Consider the following 18,168-nt stretch of genomic DNA (forward strand, 5'->3'; position numbering starts at 1 on the left):
ACCTGGTTTGACAGTCCAAGGTGAATGCTGCACACTCCCCACTCCCCCCAACAGAATAATGTTATGACAGTAACATATAGAAGGTAAAGACCTATGAAAGAGAAATCTTTCACCCACATTTCCAGAAATTGCTTTCATGTGCAAGAGGAAATCTCAAAACCCAGTGCTTTGTTATAAAATAAGTGCTGGTACTCTAAGTTTTGTTTAGCAGCCCAAGACCAGTGCTTTCGAATGATGAGGTGCAGAATACCAAGGCCGCATAATCTTGATTCCACCACATACCTCTTTACTCTGTCAACAGGCACTCCCTCGCTCTTTATCCCACTCTTTATGATATCTTTTCATCCCTGCTTTCTCCCTTTATCAATCACCGTTTTTCCCTCTTTCTTTTCCTCATTCGTTCCCCTTTGTGTATTTTCTCTCTTTTTGCTCTGTGTGAAAGTATATGGAGGAAAAATAAGTGCCAGTCCCCAAAAATAAGTGCAGGTGGGCCCTACCTGCAACCACCGGCTCAAATTAAGCACTGCCTAAGCCAGTGTTTACCAAACTGTTGGTCGATTTTGGGTGGGTCCACCAAAGTCCAGGAAATAAATAAAGATGCCTTTTAAATTCTGTACTTATCTGTCACAATTGCCATGCTTCAAATACAGAGGTTAAATGTCAGGCTATGGCTTCTGTTGCTTATTTTTTAACAGGGGACTGTGTATACAAATACTTCTTACTTTGCAGTGTAAGAAAGAAAAGTCAAATTATTATGTAACAGTCACTGGGGTACTTGAAGTGCAAAAAGAAAGCTGGGGGATGCCACCTTTCCCCAACACACAACAATGTGTAAATACCTGTAAATGAACTGTACACCTACAGCAGTTAGGATAGCAAAATGAAGCACATTTTTTGTAATTCTGAAGTGTGATGGAAATAGAGATTTTAGTAGGAGAAGAACAAAACAAGGCACTTTACTTGGTAATATACAAATAATAATGATTTACTGAAACCCGATTTCCATGCATCATCATTTATGTGCAATATAGTTTTATCTATAAAACTGTGTCTGTGCACATTCAGTGACCATTTCAATGGTTATTATGCTGTCTGCAAACAACAATGCACTACCACACCACGCTTTAGCTATATTAAAAAAAATCGCCCGTCTCATGCCCTTTAAAACTAGGCTGGTCGCAAAGGGGGGCTTGGGGGGGGAAGGCGACCGCAGGGAGTCCCCACCCCCGGGCAGTTTGGGAGGGGGCGTGTGGAGGGAGGGGTTTGCTGGCCCTGCGCGGCCTTTTTGAATTTGGGCTTGCCAGTAGGGAAAATGTAGCCCAAATGCAGCCCAATTATAGCCCAAAAGTAACTAAATGTTGCGCAGGTATAAATACCTTGGGCGCCCGCTCCCGGCCACCATTTTAGGTTTGGTGACCTGGTGGCCGGGAGCTAGGCTAGTGGCGTGTTTTTTGTTGAGGTGTTCTTACTTGTGTGAAGGTTGGTCGTGATGTCGTCCCAGGATTACCGAGTGCTGGAGGCTCTTCGGCTGTTGTCGGAGGCAGGCAGGATGGACTTGGTTATCGGGGACGTCGCGGGGCCGTCGCGGCCCCCGCGGCAGGCCTCGGCCGGTGTGGCGGCTGCGGTTGCGGTGTGTACCTCGCCGAAGCGTTCCAGGCAGGTTTCGGTGAGTGAGCGGGGGCGCCCGCGTGTGAGAAGGGCGGTCCCCGCTCGTTATGGCCAGTCGGGTCGGGTAACGGTGCCGGGGGAGGCAGGTGAGGTGTCTGCGGCGGGGCCTGGGACGGGTTTGTTGGCGTCAGCGGCGCGCTCCGTGTCATGTCCTGCGGTGGTGGTTAAGCGCGGGGGCGGGCGCGGCACGAAGCGTCGTTCGTCTTCAGGGCCGGAGGTGGTTTTAAGTAGCGCGCGGGAGGAGGTGGCTTTGCTGAGTGTGGGCGGGCCGGTAGTTGGAGAGCAGGGAGCGGCTTGGGCGCGGGGGTCGGAACTTGCGGCCGGCTCTGCCGGTTGTGGGATTGGAGATTGCTCGTTTGTCGCGGGGAGTGCGGGGGGGGTTAGAAATGGGACCGGAGCTGTCACGTGGCTCAGTGCCAGAGATGAGGGGCATGGGAAGGTATGCGGAGTCAGGGGTGGCGGACGAGCGGTGCGGGGGGCATGGCGAAGCAGCGCCTGTCAGCCCTTTATTGTTTTCGCCGGGTTCATCCATAGGGGGCGCGGTTTTTTCGGTGGGGGCAAGTTCGTTGGGGGAGGGAGAATGGGCGCAGGTGGAGGGTTGGTGTCCGGCGCAGGAATTGAGGAGGCAGGGGGAGCAGGGGTTTTTGGAGCGGGGGAGTGCAGAGCAGCTTCAGGTCCAGGGAGGGGTGGGCTGGCAGGCCGTGGATGAGGAGCTTGTGGGGGGGGCTGGGGAAGGGGAGTTTAGGGAAGAAGGTTGGTTTGTAGGGGACGGGGAGGCAATTGGAGGGGGTGTTGCGAGCGAGGGCCTTGACATTTTTCCTTCCTGGGCAGAAGGTGTCCGGGGCCTGGGTGGGGAGGGAGCGGCAGGGTGGTCAGGTGCCCGGGGGCAGGTAACGGTAGGTGGCGACAGGACGAGGGCAGTGTATGTGGCGAGCGGTCGTGCCCGTGCTAGGCCGGTTAGGTCGCTGTCTGTGGGGAGAGGATATGGCGAGGTTGCGGCGTCGGCGTTAGGTCATGCTCGGCTGGAATGGAGCGAGGATGAGGAGGAGAGGGTGGCGCCGCAGAGTGCGGGAGTGGGACGAGTGTGTGCGTCGGGTAGTGGTGTGGCAAGTTCGGGTTTTTTGAGTGGTATTGGATCGCGGGCAGCTAGTGGTTTTCTTGCTCCTGGCACACCAGTCCAAACTTTTTCTTTCCAGGATAGGTCAAGTAGCAGAGCAGCGGACTCGGTAGGGCGAGGTGCGGCCCATTATCGCCGAGGAGAAGGGAGGATGAGGCCTGGCGCGGCACATTCCGTACCGGCGGGGGATCCCGTCGCGGCCAGCTCACGAAGGTCCGGCGTGGCCTCGCTGGCCCCAACGTCACGCCGGTCAAGGTGGATGGATTTTTCTGACAGGATGGATTGTTGTGTTAAGCGTGGTAGAGGGGGCGACCGGCGTGTACAGTCGGCTCCCCCGCAGGAAGGTTTTAGGGCCGCGGAGGCCGGTGGAGCTCATTCAGGGTCCGGTAAGGCCCGTGTGGTGGATTTTGCTCAAGAGGATTTGCTGGTGGACGAGTCAATACTCCTTGACTATGAGGAAGACAGCCCCGAGGAAGGGGAGATTCGGGGCTATGAGGGGGGGGAACTTCTCATGTTTCTCATAGTATGTTACAGGTTCCGGGTGTGGCACCCACTGCACAGTCCTTGGTGGTGAAACCTACAGGAGAGCACGGCCCGTCAGCGAGGGCGCATCCTCCAAGGGATTCTTCTGCACGGGCGGTGAGGCGGTCGGAGTCGGTCCGCTCACCCTCTTTAGAGCCAGGTGAGAGCGCAAAAACACAGGCCAAACCTATTATGGTGTCAGTGGGGTCTGGGGAGGATGGGGGTGGGGGTCTGTCGGAGGGGAGATTATATAGAGGCAAGTATGTGAAGGACACGGGGGTTGGCACGGGGACGGAGGGAGCATTGTCGGGGGCCAAGGTGGAGAGTGGGTCTAAGGCGGAGGCAGGCGATGGTAAGGAAAAGCCGCAGAGCAAGGAATTAAAGATCAAGAAGCTCCCGTATATGGGGGTGACTAAGCCTCTGGGTGCGCATTTGATGCTGGCGACAAAAGAGCGTATTTGGAAGGGTGAATATGTAGAGATTCTGAAGCTGTTACACAGGGAGGTGAGGTCTAAGGAGGGTTCTAAAGAGGAGGAATACGAGTTGGCCAAGCGCCCTAAGGTGCCGCTGACGATCGAGAATTGGACGGCGGCGTTCTTAATTTATGCTAGTGTTTACTGTGAAAAGTTTCCCGAGCGCTGCGTAGCCATATTTAAGTATATGGACGTTATTCGAAAGGCTCAAATCACTGGTACGGGTTATGCTTGGGCTCAATATGACGAGGAATTTCGAGCCCGTATGGCTTGGGATGCTGAAGCTAAATGGGGCGAGTTGGATAATGACCTGTGGCAACACACCATGGGGGCCGCGCCAGGGGGTAAGACGATTTTTACGGCTAGTGGTCTGCCGCTAGTCTACCGGCCCTTTCAGGGGAAGCCCACCCGGGGTGGGGTGGGAGGCTCAGCCGCATCACAGACTGGGGTCGGGGCTTGTTGGGAATTCAACAAGGGCCTGTGCACTCGGGAGTATTGTAAATACAAACACGAGTGTACTAAGTGCGGCAAGCGGCACCCCCTCGTCAACTGCTGGGGAGTTAGGCCATCAGGAGGGCAGCAAGCAGGTGCAGGGATGTCTGGCGGCGCACAGCAGTCACAAGGTGGGCGAGGGGGTAGGGGCGCACAGGGTTCTGGGCCAAAGGGCTCCTACACCAATTAAATTGGCTCGGCTACAGGATGCCTTGGATGGCTACGAGGACTTGGTGGCAAAGCAGACTCTTTTGGATGGTTTCAGGTGGGGTTTTCATTTGGGGTACCACGGGCCCCGGCAGAAACGGTGGGCGGATAATTTGAAATCCGCATCAGAGCACAAGCTGGTGGTGAGGGAAAAATTGCGTAAAGAAGTGCATGAGGGGAGGATGGCAGGCCCGTTTGGAGAGTGGCCAGTTCCTAATTTGATCATTTCCCCTATTGGTGTGGTGCCCAAGAAAGAGGAAGGGCAGTTTCGGCTGATTCAGCATTTATCATGGCCTGAAGGGTCGTCAGTCAATGATTTTATCGATGAAGACGCTGCTTCGGTGTCATACTCCTCAGTTGACGTCGCCATGTCACTGGTTGTGGCCGCGGGCGCAGCTGCAGGGATGGCAAAGTGCGATATTAAGTCGGCTTTCCGGCTGCTCCCGGTTCATCCGGACGACTGGCCTTTGTTGGGCATACAATTTGAGGGTGAATGGTATGTGGATAAGGCGCTACCTATGGGTTGCTCGGTGTCATGTGCTCTTTTTGAGCTTTTCAGCACTTTTTTGCAGTGGTTTTTCACGCATCGCACTGGTCACAGCTGGGTCACACATTATTTGGATGATTTCTTTTTTGTGGGCTCTCCGGGCTCTTCGGAGTGCCGGCGTGCGCTGGAGTCGTTTCAGGAGCTTATGGAGGAGTTGGGGGTGCCTTTGGCTCCGAAGAAAACAATGGGGCCGGATACTGTCATTTCATTCCTGGGCATTGAACTTGACTCAGTTGCGATGCAGGCTCGGTTGCCCGTGGATAAGAAATCTAGAATGTTGGTTTTGCTGGACGAGATGTTGGCACGACCGAAGGTGACTGTGAAGGAAATACAGGTGTTGCTAGGCCATCTGAACTTTGCTTGTAGGGTGGTTCGGGCGGGGCGGACTTTTTGTCGGCGCCTGGGCCGGGCTTTAGCAGGCCGGCACCTGCCTCATCATCACGTGCGCTTGTCGGCAGGGGTGAAGGAGGATCTGCGGATGTGGTCCTTTTTCCTGCACTCATTTAACGGGGTGCCTTTGGTCAGGGACGAGGATGTACAGTGGGATGTGCAGCTGTTTTCAGATGCAGCGGGCAGTGAGGGTTTTGGCATTTACGGGCAGGGGCATTGGTGTGCAGAGCAGTGGCCACAGGAGTGGAAGAATGGTGGGCGGAGCATTGCCTTTTTGGAACTTTTTCCACTTTTAGTGGCTTTGACCATTTGGGGCAAAGAGCTGGAACACAAGAGGGTGCTTTTCCGTGTGGACAACATGGCGGTGGTGCAAATAGTCAATAGACAATCGGCCAGGGATGAGCAGATTTTGAAATTGCTGAGGGTGTTTGTGCTGGGCTGTTTGCGCTATGACATTTCATTCAGGGCTTTGCACGTGCCGGGCGTGGACAATGACATTGCGGATGCTTTGTCTCGTTCACAGTGGGGGAGATTCCATGGGCTGGCCAAAGAGGCGGACAGGACACCGACCCCGATGCCAGAGCACCTCTGGGCGGTTGGCAACGCAGGGTGTTTCAACTGGTGGTAGGTTCCTTGTCGGTTTCCACGCGTACGGCGTATACATTGGCATGGAAGGAATTTTTGGCCTCCGGAGCTTGTAGGAGGGAAGAGCCGGGGCGCAGTTCAGAGGATGTGGTTCATTTTATCCTTGACCTCATTGAGAAGGGTCTGTCACGGGTCACTATTGCGGGGAAACTGGCAGGGGTTGCCTTCATGGGTAAGCTTTTTTGGGGTAATGCCCCGTCTGCCGGGGAAATAGGACGCAGGATGCTTGAGGGTTGGGCGAGAGAACGGGGTGGTACTGGGGTGTCCCGTTTGCCGATTTCCTGGCAGACGCTGGCTCGTTTGCTGGCTGTGTTGCCTGCTGTTTGCACAGATGATTTTGAAGTTTCATTGTTTTCTACCCTTATGGTTTTCATGTTTTTTGGAGCTTTCCGTGTTTCGGAGCTTTTGGGGACCAAGGTGAAGCGGGGTATTTGTTGGCAGGATGTTTTCCTATCGGACACAGGTGTACACGTTTGGTTGTCCAGTTCCAAAACAGATCAGAAGGGGGTTGGTAAAGGGGTTTGGTTGGAAGCAGGATCCCCTAGTTGCACATGTCCGCTGCGCTTGGCGAAGCAATGGAAGACGCTCTCAGGGGGGGATGGGGGCGACTTAGTTTTTCAACACATAGATGGGGCGCGCGTCTCTGACTATCAGCTGCGTATGGTCCTGCGTAAAGGGTTACAGCAGTTGGGATTGGATGGAGCTCAGTTTGGGACACATTCTTTCAGGATTGGGGCAGCGACTGAGGCGCATAACCGGGGTTGGTCACAAGGCGATATAATGCGCTTGGGGCGTTGGTCATCTTCCTGCTTTCACAAATATGTAAGGGAAAATCCTCCTTCGGCGCCTGCGTCCACTGCTTTGGTTTGAGTCTCATATTTGTTTTTCATTTCAGGTTCGGTGGCCGGGCAACACACGAGGGAATTGACGGTGTGGATTGTGGGGCACTCCTTCGTGAAGTGGGCGCACGTTCAGGCGTGCAAAAGTTATTTTGGGGGGAGTTTGGGTTTCAACAGCAGCCTTTTTCGATTGGTATGGAAGGGAAAGGGGGGGATGCTTTGGAGGGAGCTGATCCCCTGTCTGAATAAAGCCATGGTGAAGGGACAATGCCCGGATATTCTTTTAATTCACTTGGGGGAGAATGATCTTTGTAGTGTGAAAGGGGTGGTATTGTTGCGAGCCATGAAAAGAGACTTGGCGTTGTTGAAGGAGCATTGGTCTGGTTGTCATGTCCTCTGGACAGAATTGGTCCCGCGGAGGGTGTGGAGAGGGGCTTTGAAGCCCAGGGCGATTGATAGGTCACGGAGGAAAGTGAATTTGGAGATCTCCAGGTTTTGTCGAGATTTGGGCTTTGGGAGAGTTACCCACAAAGATATCCGCTTTGAGGCGGTAGAGTTTTTTCGGGGAGATGGGGTCCATTTGTCGCGGTTGGGCATGGATCTTTACTTTTTGGAGCTCAGGGAGGTCTTGTCTCTGTGCTTGAGTGGGCAGAATCAGGCTCGTTGTGTTTAAAGCCTTTTTTGTTGGGGGGCAGAAAGAGGGGAGGGTAGTTGCACCGCCCCCCTCTTTCTGGGTGGCGGGGGTTATGGTGATTTCTGGTCAGTTTTACCGGAGGTTGGTGGAGTTATTGTGGTTGAGTTGGGGTTATCGACAGGGAAAGGTTAGTTTGGTAAGTTTAGTTCGGTTACACAGTTTGGGGGCCGATAGCTGAAAAGGGGCAGGCAGGGGAGTTTTGGTTAACAGAAGGTTTGGATTTAGAGATTGTTGGGGGGTTATACAGGAGTGTAATGTTCTATAATGTTTTATAATGTTTTATATTGTTGTAATGTTGTAATGTACGGGCGGGGGCGGGCTCGAAGGTATTTAGGGGAGGGGGCGGGGGGCGGGGCTAGGCATGTTATATTTAGTGAGGCCTAGTTTTGGAAGGCGTTTCGGCCAAGGAATTTAATTTGTAATGTGCACCTGTTTCCAATAAAGCGGCCTTTTACACACAATAATCTTGTCAGTGGCCTGCTTACCCCCTCCACCCCTCCCTCCCAAGGGGGGCTTGGGGGGGGAAGGCGACCGCAGGGAGTCCCCACCCCCGGGCAGTTTGGGAGGGGGCGTGTGGAGGGAGGGGTTTGCTGGCCCTGCGCGGCCTTTTTGAATTTGGGCTTGCCAGTAGGGAAAATGTAGCCCAAATGCAGCCCAATTATAGCCCAAAAGTAACTAAATGTTGCGCAGGTATAAATACCTTGGGCGCCCGCTCCCGGCCACCATTTTAGGTTTGGTGTCTTGGTGGCCGGGAGCTAGGCTAGTGGCGTGTTTTTTGTTCCCACCCTTACCCCCCCCTCAAAAAACACGGTTTGGTTTTTGCCCCCCCATTTTTTTTTCGTTTCGGGGCTGGCTTTTAGTGTAAGTTTTTCAGTTTTTTCCCTTTTTGCGTATTTTTCAGGCGTTTTTGTGGGGACAGGTGTGCAAGGGTTTTTTGCTATGTTTGTACTTTGTCGCTTGGAGCAGGTGCTGTGCGGGGGTTATGGTGATTTCTGGTCAGTTTTACCGGAGGTTGGTGGAGTTATTGTGGTTGAGTTGGGGTTATCGACAGGGAAAGGTTAGTTTGGTAAGTTTAGTTCGGTTACACAGTTTGGGGGCCGATAGCTGAAAAGGGGCAGGCAGGGGAGTTTTGGTTAACAGAAGGTTTGGATTTAGAGATTGTTGGGGGGTTATACAGGAGTGTAATGTTTTATAATGTTTTAGAATGTTTTATATTGTTGTAATGTTGTAATGTACGGGCGGGGGCGGGCTCGAAGGTATTTAGGGGAGGGGGCGGGGGGCGGGGCTAGGCATGTTATATTTAGTGAGGCCTAGTTTTGGAAGGCGTTTCGGCCAAGGAATTTAATTTGTAATGTGCACCTGTTTCCAATAAAGCGGCCTTTTCCACACAATAATCTTGTCAGTGGCCTGCTTCCCCCCTCCACCCCTCCCTCCCAAAGTCGTGTTACTAAAAAGCCAGGGAAGACCTGATCTAAGCTACAGCATACTCTGCTTTGAGAATGATGCTGGTCTGTAAAGCCATACTTAGATTTGCTTAGAAGAATTTTGGATCATGTTTCCTCTAATATCAATAGCTGACATCTCATTCGGTCTCTCTTAATATCTCTATTACCTTGACACGCAACCAGCAGGGGCAGTGCAACCCGCCGGCTATTAACGTCTCCCCAATGGGAACGCGCCGCCATGTTAAACACCGCGCTGTGACGAAGCACGCAGCGCGGCATTGAACGCAGATCTCGGCCTGACCTGATTGGCGTGGACACTGCCAGTGACCTGCAGCCCCACTCATGCAGTTTAGAGCGTCAAGATTTGAGAGAACCTGAAACACAAAGCCCAATATTGAAAAGTGCCAATTATGCGCCAGCCCAGAAATTTCAAAATTTGCAACTCAAGCGATGTTTGAACTGAGCTCTCTGGCAAAAAAAGACAAAAAAGCAAATGAGGAATGGAAGCCTGGCTGGCCTGAGCCGCTGTCTATATGATAAATATACTGTTATGGGCGCTCCTGATGCCGACAAATGACTAAGTTAGCCTTTAGAAATTCAAACGTCTGATTTTGGCTATCACTGCTGACAGAAAAATATGTAAAAAAAAGTCCTTACCAAAGTGGATGAGATTGGGCATTCTAAGAATCATATTTTTTTTAGTAGAAACCTGAATTAGAGGTACTGCCGTGGTTCTTGTATGCAATAAATAGGTTCTCTGTGACAGAAAATGTTCACTCGTTTTTTCATTGTGCACTCTTGACCCAAGCATGGAAACTTTTAGACAATTCCACAGCCTTGAACTCTGGTCTGAGGTGCCATTAATTAGAAGTGTGAGCACTTCAGAGGTTCTCACCTGGCATGCTGAGCGAAAATTATTAGAGTGCGTGAATACATAGTTACATTTGAAAAAAACATACTTTTTTATGTGCAGCCAAGCAAATTATAAAGTCCCGAAGTAATGATGAAGGTTGGCTACAGCATAATAGTGAAATTTAGATTTTGGGCAGCAACTCCATAGAAAGTAAAAAATTTTAATATCACATTTAAAGCAGAAGTGACTAGGACATTAGATTACCTGAACTAAAAAAAATAAAACATTGAAGGACGCCAACACAAGGAGCCTGTTTGGCTGTGTTGAGTGTGGAGTGGAATGAATAGTGAGAGTTTACAGTAGCGTAGCAAGGGGGAGAGGGCAGTCTGCCCTGGAAGGCATGAGTTTTGGGGGCGGCCGCACTTTTACCCGCCACCACTCCCAGCCTCGCTCTTCGCAGGGACTGCCGCCAGCGGCAAAAAGTCTAGCTGCGCCACTGAGTATAATGAAGAATATGTGCATGTGTGTAGGTGAGAGCGTGATGAGGTACTGCAGAAGGTTGCAAAAGTGTTCAGTTGATGCTGGTGTGTGAGGACGAGTTCTACGTTAGTCTATTCAACAGACTTACTGTAAAGATAAAGGGGCATATTTACAAGGGCTTTATCTCCACTTTTTTGGCTTAAAAAGCCAAAAAAGCGGAGATAAAACTATTGCCCTATTTACAAGAGGGTGCTAATATGCATAATCGCATGTTAGCACCCTTTGTCCCAACGCCTCCCTTTGCATCTCTAACGAGATGCAAAGTGGGCGTCACTGGGCGTACCCCGGATGGACTACCTTGTAAATATCGCTGATGTTCACATCGCGATATTTACAAGACTGCCCCAGCATTTTAGCACACGTTAGTTTTTGGAGAAAACCGCTGTTTTCTCCAAAAACTAACGTCTGCTAAAATGCAGACTTACCTATCCCTAACATTGGGGTGGATTATGCTGATACGACCCTGTGTGTCGTATCATCAAGGTTATCGCCGCTTTGCAGGGAACATCGCTGGAAAACCAGCGATGTTCCATGCAAAACAACGATAACCTCGCTTTCTCTGGAATTTTTATTGCCCTGGAGAAACGCTTTGTTAATAACGCGCTACCAGGGCGATAAATTCCAGAGATTGCCTGCTATAACAAAATTATCGCTAAGCACGTCCAGCGATAATTATCGCTGGCCGTTGATAGTATGCCCCAAAGTCTCCAATGGACTTCGTGCTGCTGTCTGTTTTGTTCCTTCTGTCATGGTGTCCACAGTAAGTGACGAGTGGAAGCCAGAGCTGAGAGAAGTATTGAAGCAACACATTCATGCTGCCATGGCAGTTCGAAGTGACTTGTTGACTTGCAGTGTCTGTATCCTCGTCAGCGAGGCTGGTGGCACATTGTTAGTATTTGTAATTAGCATCAGTCCATTGACCTGCTGTGATACGCATCCAGCCTTCTACCAATGGCTCTTTCCCAAATGTGCCTTATTGGCCATCAAGAAGTACTGCGCATGCCGATCAATTTTGAAGGCGTGCGTGTAGGCTCTACCACATACAGAAAAAACATATACACAAGGAAGTGTGGTGGTCATTTTGTGCCATTGAGAAGGATCCAATTGAATTAAAAGACAGGCATGTCAGCACTTATTTTATAAGGTGCTTGTGTGTACCAGATGTACATGTGTTTTCCTCTTGGTTTTGGATCATTTAAGGTTGGGAATATTCAAGGCTACTCTCAGTTCAAGGTGCATGTGACTACCTTTATTATTTTAGTTTCTTTTTGAAGTGTATAACCCTGGACTGCGGTGACTAGTTTATATGTTTATTTTTGCTGTTACTATTGGCTATTCTAGACTGCGGTGACTGGCTTCCTTGTGTTAGTTTTTTGTATTACTGTTGGCAAATGTCACACATTCAGGCACCTTCACCATTTCTGAGCCTGGTGACCACCCACTGAATTGGAGATTTAGTTGGATTGGTTTCAGACGTCAGTGGAAGTGCTTGAGAATGGGGAATATGCACCTCGAAGACAATTGATATTTTTAAAACATTGCCTAGGAGCAGATTTAAGGAATTCAAGAACGTACTAGCTCTAGAAAATACAGGAAATGTGGATGTGTGTGAGATTGCATTTAAATAAATGCAAGAGAGGTATGGTAAAAAAAGTAAATACTCTTTTGGAACAATACAAATTTCATTCCAGAGGCCAACATGAAGAGGACTCTATCGATCAGTACCTAGGGGGCTTAAGAGCTACTTCTCATGTTTCACAGAGCAGGTTATAAGTGGGAGCAAGTCCAAGAAGATTCAAGGGAGATTGTGGTCAGAGAATGAAATAATATTAAAACCTGAAGTAGAGGCTGAGAGGAGTGTTGAAATATCAGATAAATATATTTAAAACGTGAAAAGGGACATAAGCAAATCTGGGGTAGCATGTTCTGTGAATGGTGTTACCAAGTACATTAAGATTGAGAAGGATAAAAGTATACAGAGTGAGGCTAAAGGGGTAGTGACCATACAATAGAAGAAGAAAGATCTTAGATGGTATACATGTTAGAGTAGTAGCTATCTGTCAGGCCATTGGCAAGATTTGCAATAATTTTAAGACCATTTTGGTAGTGTGTGTAATAACTTTAGAAAACAGATCAATTGTGTTATGGCAGAAGAGACGTGTAACTTCAGTGAGATGGCAGGACAATTTGTTTGACTGATGAGGCACGTGGAGGAAGGAAGAACAAAGGTTTACCTAGATGTGAGTTGATAGGTAATGAAAAGTTATTGAAAGTGATGGTGGACTTATGTGCCTGGGACACCATAATGGGCGAGGATATGTTTAAAAGGTTGTAGCTGAACAGAATTGTATTACATACTCATGTAAGGCAGGAAGTGCGCACAGGTCACAAGTTCGATGTGGTTGTTTTTATGGCAAACCTAGAATTCAATACGAAGAGAACGCATTGTGAGATCTCTATGGCTCCAAAAGGGTAAGACGATTTTAGAATGACCGTATCAGGAGGAATTGCGTGTCAAATTAGATCCCAGGGCGAATCTGCTTTTACATGTAGTCAATGGAGAAGATGAATGTATGAATGGCTATCATGATCCAGGAAAAGAGTTTACCAAGGACTTTTGTTTTAAGTTAGGGAGGTTCTGAGGTTTTAAACATAACATTAAGTTGATTGAGAATGCCACTCCTTTCAGGAAAACTCATGCAAAATGTTCCATTGAGAAATGAAAGATACTTGGAAGTATTTGTGTGAAAAGAGCATTAAGGAATCAGTGAAGTGTTCAGATCCCCCAACTTGATTTCATTAACGAGTTCCGGAGAGTTAAGGCTATGATAGTACTGCCAATATATATGAGCTTGTATGGACATAGGTACTACTGAAATTGATTATTTTTTTATCATGTATTTTTAGTGATAGGGAAAGGTTTTCTCTGTGGCCTTGTTTCCTAGCTTGCAGATTGAACACTAGTTACTTCTAATGAACCGTTTCGGTGTGGCAAATAACAATTGTTTTTTTCCAACTTAAAAAAAAGATTGACAAATATGTGGTTTTACATTTCTCAGTGTCTGAAACCCATTTCAGGGTAATAGGAGATTTTGTTGTGAACAGAAAAGTTGCTGTTCATAAGGCGACAGTGTTTTCTCATAATCTTTCTAATATGGTGGCAGTCATTTTGATAATTAGTGATGACATTCTTTTTGTTCCTTTGGACTGGTGGCCTTGTTACCTTGTTTGACTCTTTTCAGGGTCACGACTGTTAAACTAGGAAACAACAACCTCATGTATATTGGCAGTACCATCAGACCACTGAAGACCAGGATCTAAGACCTTTCCAGATTCATCCACAGATCTGACATATTACATTGTTCTCAACATCATGAACAACAAAGACATTTTATGTTTACAGGTACCGAACAAATCACTAAGAGCCCCAGGGTAGGTAACTGTGAACTAAAACTACAAAGAAGAAAAAGTGAATGGACCTTAGACTGGACACTGTGCACAATTGACTTAACAAGGAGGCAGAGATGCACTACTTGTTTTATTAAATCCTCCCTCAACAATACCCATCTATCCATGTTCATTCAATGAGGACCCACAGCCAATGAATATGTGAACTCTGACCTTGTTTGAATTCTTACGTTGTTACTATCAGACGTTTGCTTACGCTTTTGGATTTTCATATCATATAAAGGTTTTTCCATTTAGGCCCTTTCTTCTCTCTGTGTACCACCACTTGTATGTGCACTCTATAATACCCTGAGTGCCACACATGAACTCTTTGAAATATTGATGTCCAACCCGTCAATAGCTCTGCATGTGTACTTGCAACTATGCCTAAATGGTCGTTCTGCCATTTATGGGGTATACAGCCCCAAACAAAATATTAGACATGTTACTTGGGCAAATAAAGTCTATGTAAAAATGTATAAACTCCTTTCTTCAATTTTTGTTTTATTACTTTCAATTATCAAGTTTTTTTCTACATCCGTTTACACATCCTTTGCCCATATGGATACACTACTCCGCATAACAGGTCCTGACATTGACATGTACAGATTCCCAAGTATTGTTTGAATGAGTCTAATATCGAGTCTAGGAATCTGCAGTATTTCATTTCTAAAGTTCTGAAGTTTCAAACATGGCCACCATAACATGATGGGTTGACTGTTCTCCATACGAATACCTGGACCTTCTTGACTGGTAGTGATTAAGGAAAATGCAGACTTTGCCAAATAATCTTTGAACAAATCAAATCTGGACTCTGGGAATATGCAGTATTTCAAGTCAAGTCAAGTAAAACTTTATTTTGCCAGAGGCCATAAAAGCATAGTGCAGAGATAAAAACATACAATCCGTTAAAAAGATCCAGCAGCAAGTCACCTTATGATCATCAGATATATATCTGAAGGATGCATAAAAAAACATGGTTCAACCGCAAGAAATGATACATTAGGTTTCATAACTTTTCCGGATACAAAAAACTGTTTTTATAAAATGTAATAATAAATAGCACATCTCCGCAAGCCTAGGGATTACAGTAATGTTAGCCCTTCATTATGAAGTTTTAAAATTGATTTGCGTAGTATTGGAACCAGAAAGGAGCGTATCGCCCGAGTATGAAGTGCAGAGTAAGGTAAGGTGAATAGTACTCTGTGTTGAGGTGCTGTCGCACCTGCAAGGCAGGAGAACCCTGTTCCACGTCCCTGCTGTGGGAAAAGCAAATTTAAAGTACAATGTTTCTAGACTATGCAGTATTTCATTTCTCAAATACTGACCTTTCAAACATGGCCACCATGTCATGATTTGTTGGATGTTCCTCATACCATTACTATGGGTCTTCCTGATTGGTAGTGATTAAGTAACATGCAGACCTTCCCAACATGGCTGCAGCAAAGTCCAGACCACAGAGGTTTCAATAACGTGAGCTCTCTAACACAGCCGATAGTATGAGGCTAATTCTACCACATCAAAACAGTATGGACAAAAGCCGCCTCTTTTAAAATATGTGCATTAAAAGTACATTCTGTTTTTTCACTTTCCATCCAAAGCATTTAGACACTCTAACTTGATGTTGTTCGTAATTCTTGTATGTTCATTTATACTTTATTATATATCTTGTATTAACAAGGATACATCATTTTACCACTAAGGTAACATAACAACCTTTCAATGTGGCTACCATCCTATCACCGCTGTGTTTTTTCCCATCAAATTAGGATGGGTCTACTTGATTAGGACTATATATAGTTATATAATGATGTCCCCAACATGGTTTTTGCAAATGCTTGATCCTCAGCTTGCTTCAACCCACCCTGGTTCATATGTGCTTTATCAAGTTAAAAGGAATACACTCTCCTCACACATACATACCTAAGCTGCTTCTTACATCCAAACCTCAATTGACTTTGGGAGCTCTGTAACAGCAAGACCTCCTACTGTTCGATCCCCAGTGCTACACGTTTCTCCAGAGGGATCCACCTCTCCTTTTGTCACAGTAAGACCCTTTCTCTTCCATGCTTGCACAGATAGAGACCAACCTTAATATAGCCAATTTATTTGCGAAAACTTTCTATTTCCTTTATAGCAATCCTTGTCCTTTACAATGGGCTCTTTTTCATTCAACTGAGGTATTCATGCATCCCTTATAAAGAGATTTTCATCTTCTAGCATGTAGGGAGACAAGTTATCAATATTTACTCTGTTTCTTTGTTTACTATCTAGACTGAAGAGATACACTATTCTTTATCAATCATACGGTTAATTGCTATCTAGACAAGTTAAGTTAATTTTGATATGGAACTCCTATGGATGTCCACAAATATACACACTACAGATTAAACAAGAAATACTTTACATATAATACATAGTTCTTCCTTTGTACATAGCTGCCGCCTAAAAAAACTTTTATCAAACATGCTGAGCGGAGTGCAAGAAAAGGTAAATAAATACATAAGTCAAAACATTCCTATGGAACAAGAGGAGAAATATTAAAACATGTATACAATCAAATATCCAGCCATCAAAGTATTACAACATACAAAATAGTGTTAAAAATTTCCTAATAAAAAACCCAAAAAGTTTTTAAAAATTGATAAATCCTATAACAGACCATTTCATTTGGGGGGGGACAAAACAAATAAACGGACCTCATTGGTGGAATGAATGTTAAATTTGATAAATAATAGTCTTAAGGTCATGTGCCTGGCCTTTTGTAACTCCGAGCACACAAATAGCACATGGTTAAAATCTTGAACTTGTAAACGGCACATTTCACAAATTCTCCTCTTTTGGTATTTTATCTCAAATGCCGGTAACTTCTCTTAGGGGCAACAAATGGATTCTCAATAAGAGTATCAACCTTCTAATTCCGTGAGGTAGGTTCCAAATTACATAGGGCTGTGGTTTATTCTCCAGTGTGCACCCACAGGCCACCTCATTACGAGACTTGGGCTAAATTAAAGCAATATCTCTGGCTAGACTGATAGAGGTTACAGACTTCTTTATAAACAAATTCAATACAGACTTTGGCATGGGGAAGCCAGTGTTCCAGCTAAGCCCAAATGAATGGTTTGCTTGTTCAAAGGACCTAAAGAAAGTTAATTGTTCTTTCAGCTTACAAAGATTTCCACTCTCAAGGCAGCCCTAACAGTACCCTCATCCCCCCAGAAGAGGGAATTACCCCACCTCAGAACCGCTGCCAGGGATAAGGTATATGAGTTCAAGACGTAAAACATGAGGGGTGGCCATAGAGTTTAAGTTACAAATTTGGCGCTGGATCGGACATTTGGCCTTATCAAAGGAAAGTCAATGGTTCATATCCAGCACCACAGCAGCATATGTCAAAGAAGGGGGGATTTTAACATTGAAAACTGACAAAACATGGCCAAAATGGTGTCTCCCACAAGTCTTATAAAATCTGTTTAAAGCGCTAGCCTGGGAGACAGTCCTACTTTTGTTTGATATGCTCTATATCTCGCCCGGTTTTTGAAAAAACATTTCCGAGATATAAATAGGAATCAACCAATCCCAATTTTTCAGAACACAACATCCACTTCGAGTACTATCTACTATGTTCGCCATCATTGGTCATATCATAAGGTATTTCTCACACTGTTGCATGGCTTTCTTTTATTTTTAACATATATAAGTTTAAGTAGAAAATGTAGAGCCCACCACTTTGGTGCAAGTTCCTCAAGCAGTGCTTAATTTGAGCCGCTGGTTTCTGGCGCTCGGCACCGGCACTTATTTGTCAACACCGGCACCTATAGGAGTCTGCCATAGTTGTTTATTCCTGAAATATGCATTAAAATCACTAATACTTGCTGCCCAATCCATTCTTATAGCTTTGGGGGCATGGAATAGTCTGAATTGTAATACTTGTAGGAGTGTGAAGGTCAGTAGTTGTGTTGGTTCTCTCATTGGAAGCGCTGGCAGAGACAATGGGTGGTGCAAGCTGCATTGGCCTCCTGCCGAGGGCCCTGGCACTTAATGTTCTACTAATTAAGTACTGTCCTCAAGTATACCCTACCTGCTCTTAGTATCACATGATGTTCTCAGACTGCAGTCCTGTATAGCTCTTGGCCCTTATTGCTCAATTAATCAAAACGTTAAAGACAAATACAGATTTGAGCCTTCCGTTACGTCTATAACCGTGCACCTGGAATTTTCAATATCAGTAAAATTCATATGTATATGTATTCTTCAATCTGCCAATAATTAAACATGACACTTTGGTG

The sequence above is a fragment of the Triturus cristatus genome, chromosome 2_1 (assembly GCF_964204655.1).
Source record: "Triturus cristatus chromosome 2_1, aTriCri1.1, whole genome shotgun sequence".
In the NCBI taxonomy this organism is placed as follows: domain Eukaryota; kingdom Metazoa; phylum Chordata; class Amphibia; order Caudata; family Salamandridae; genus Triturus; species Triturus cristatus.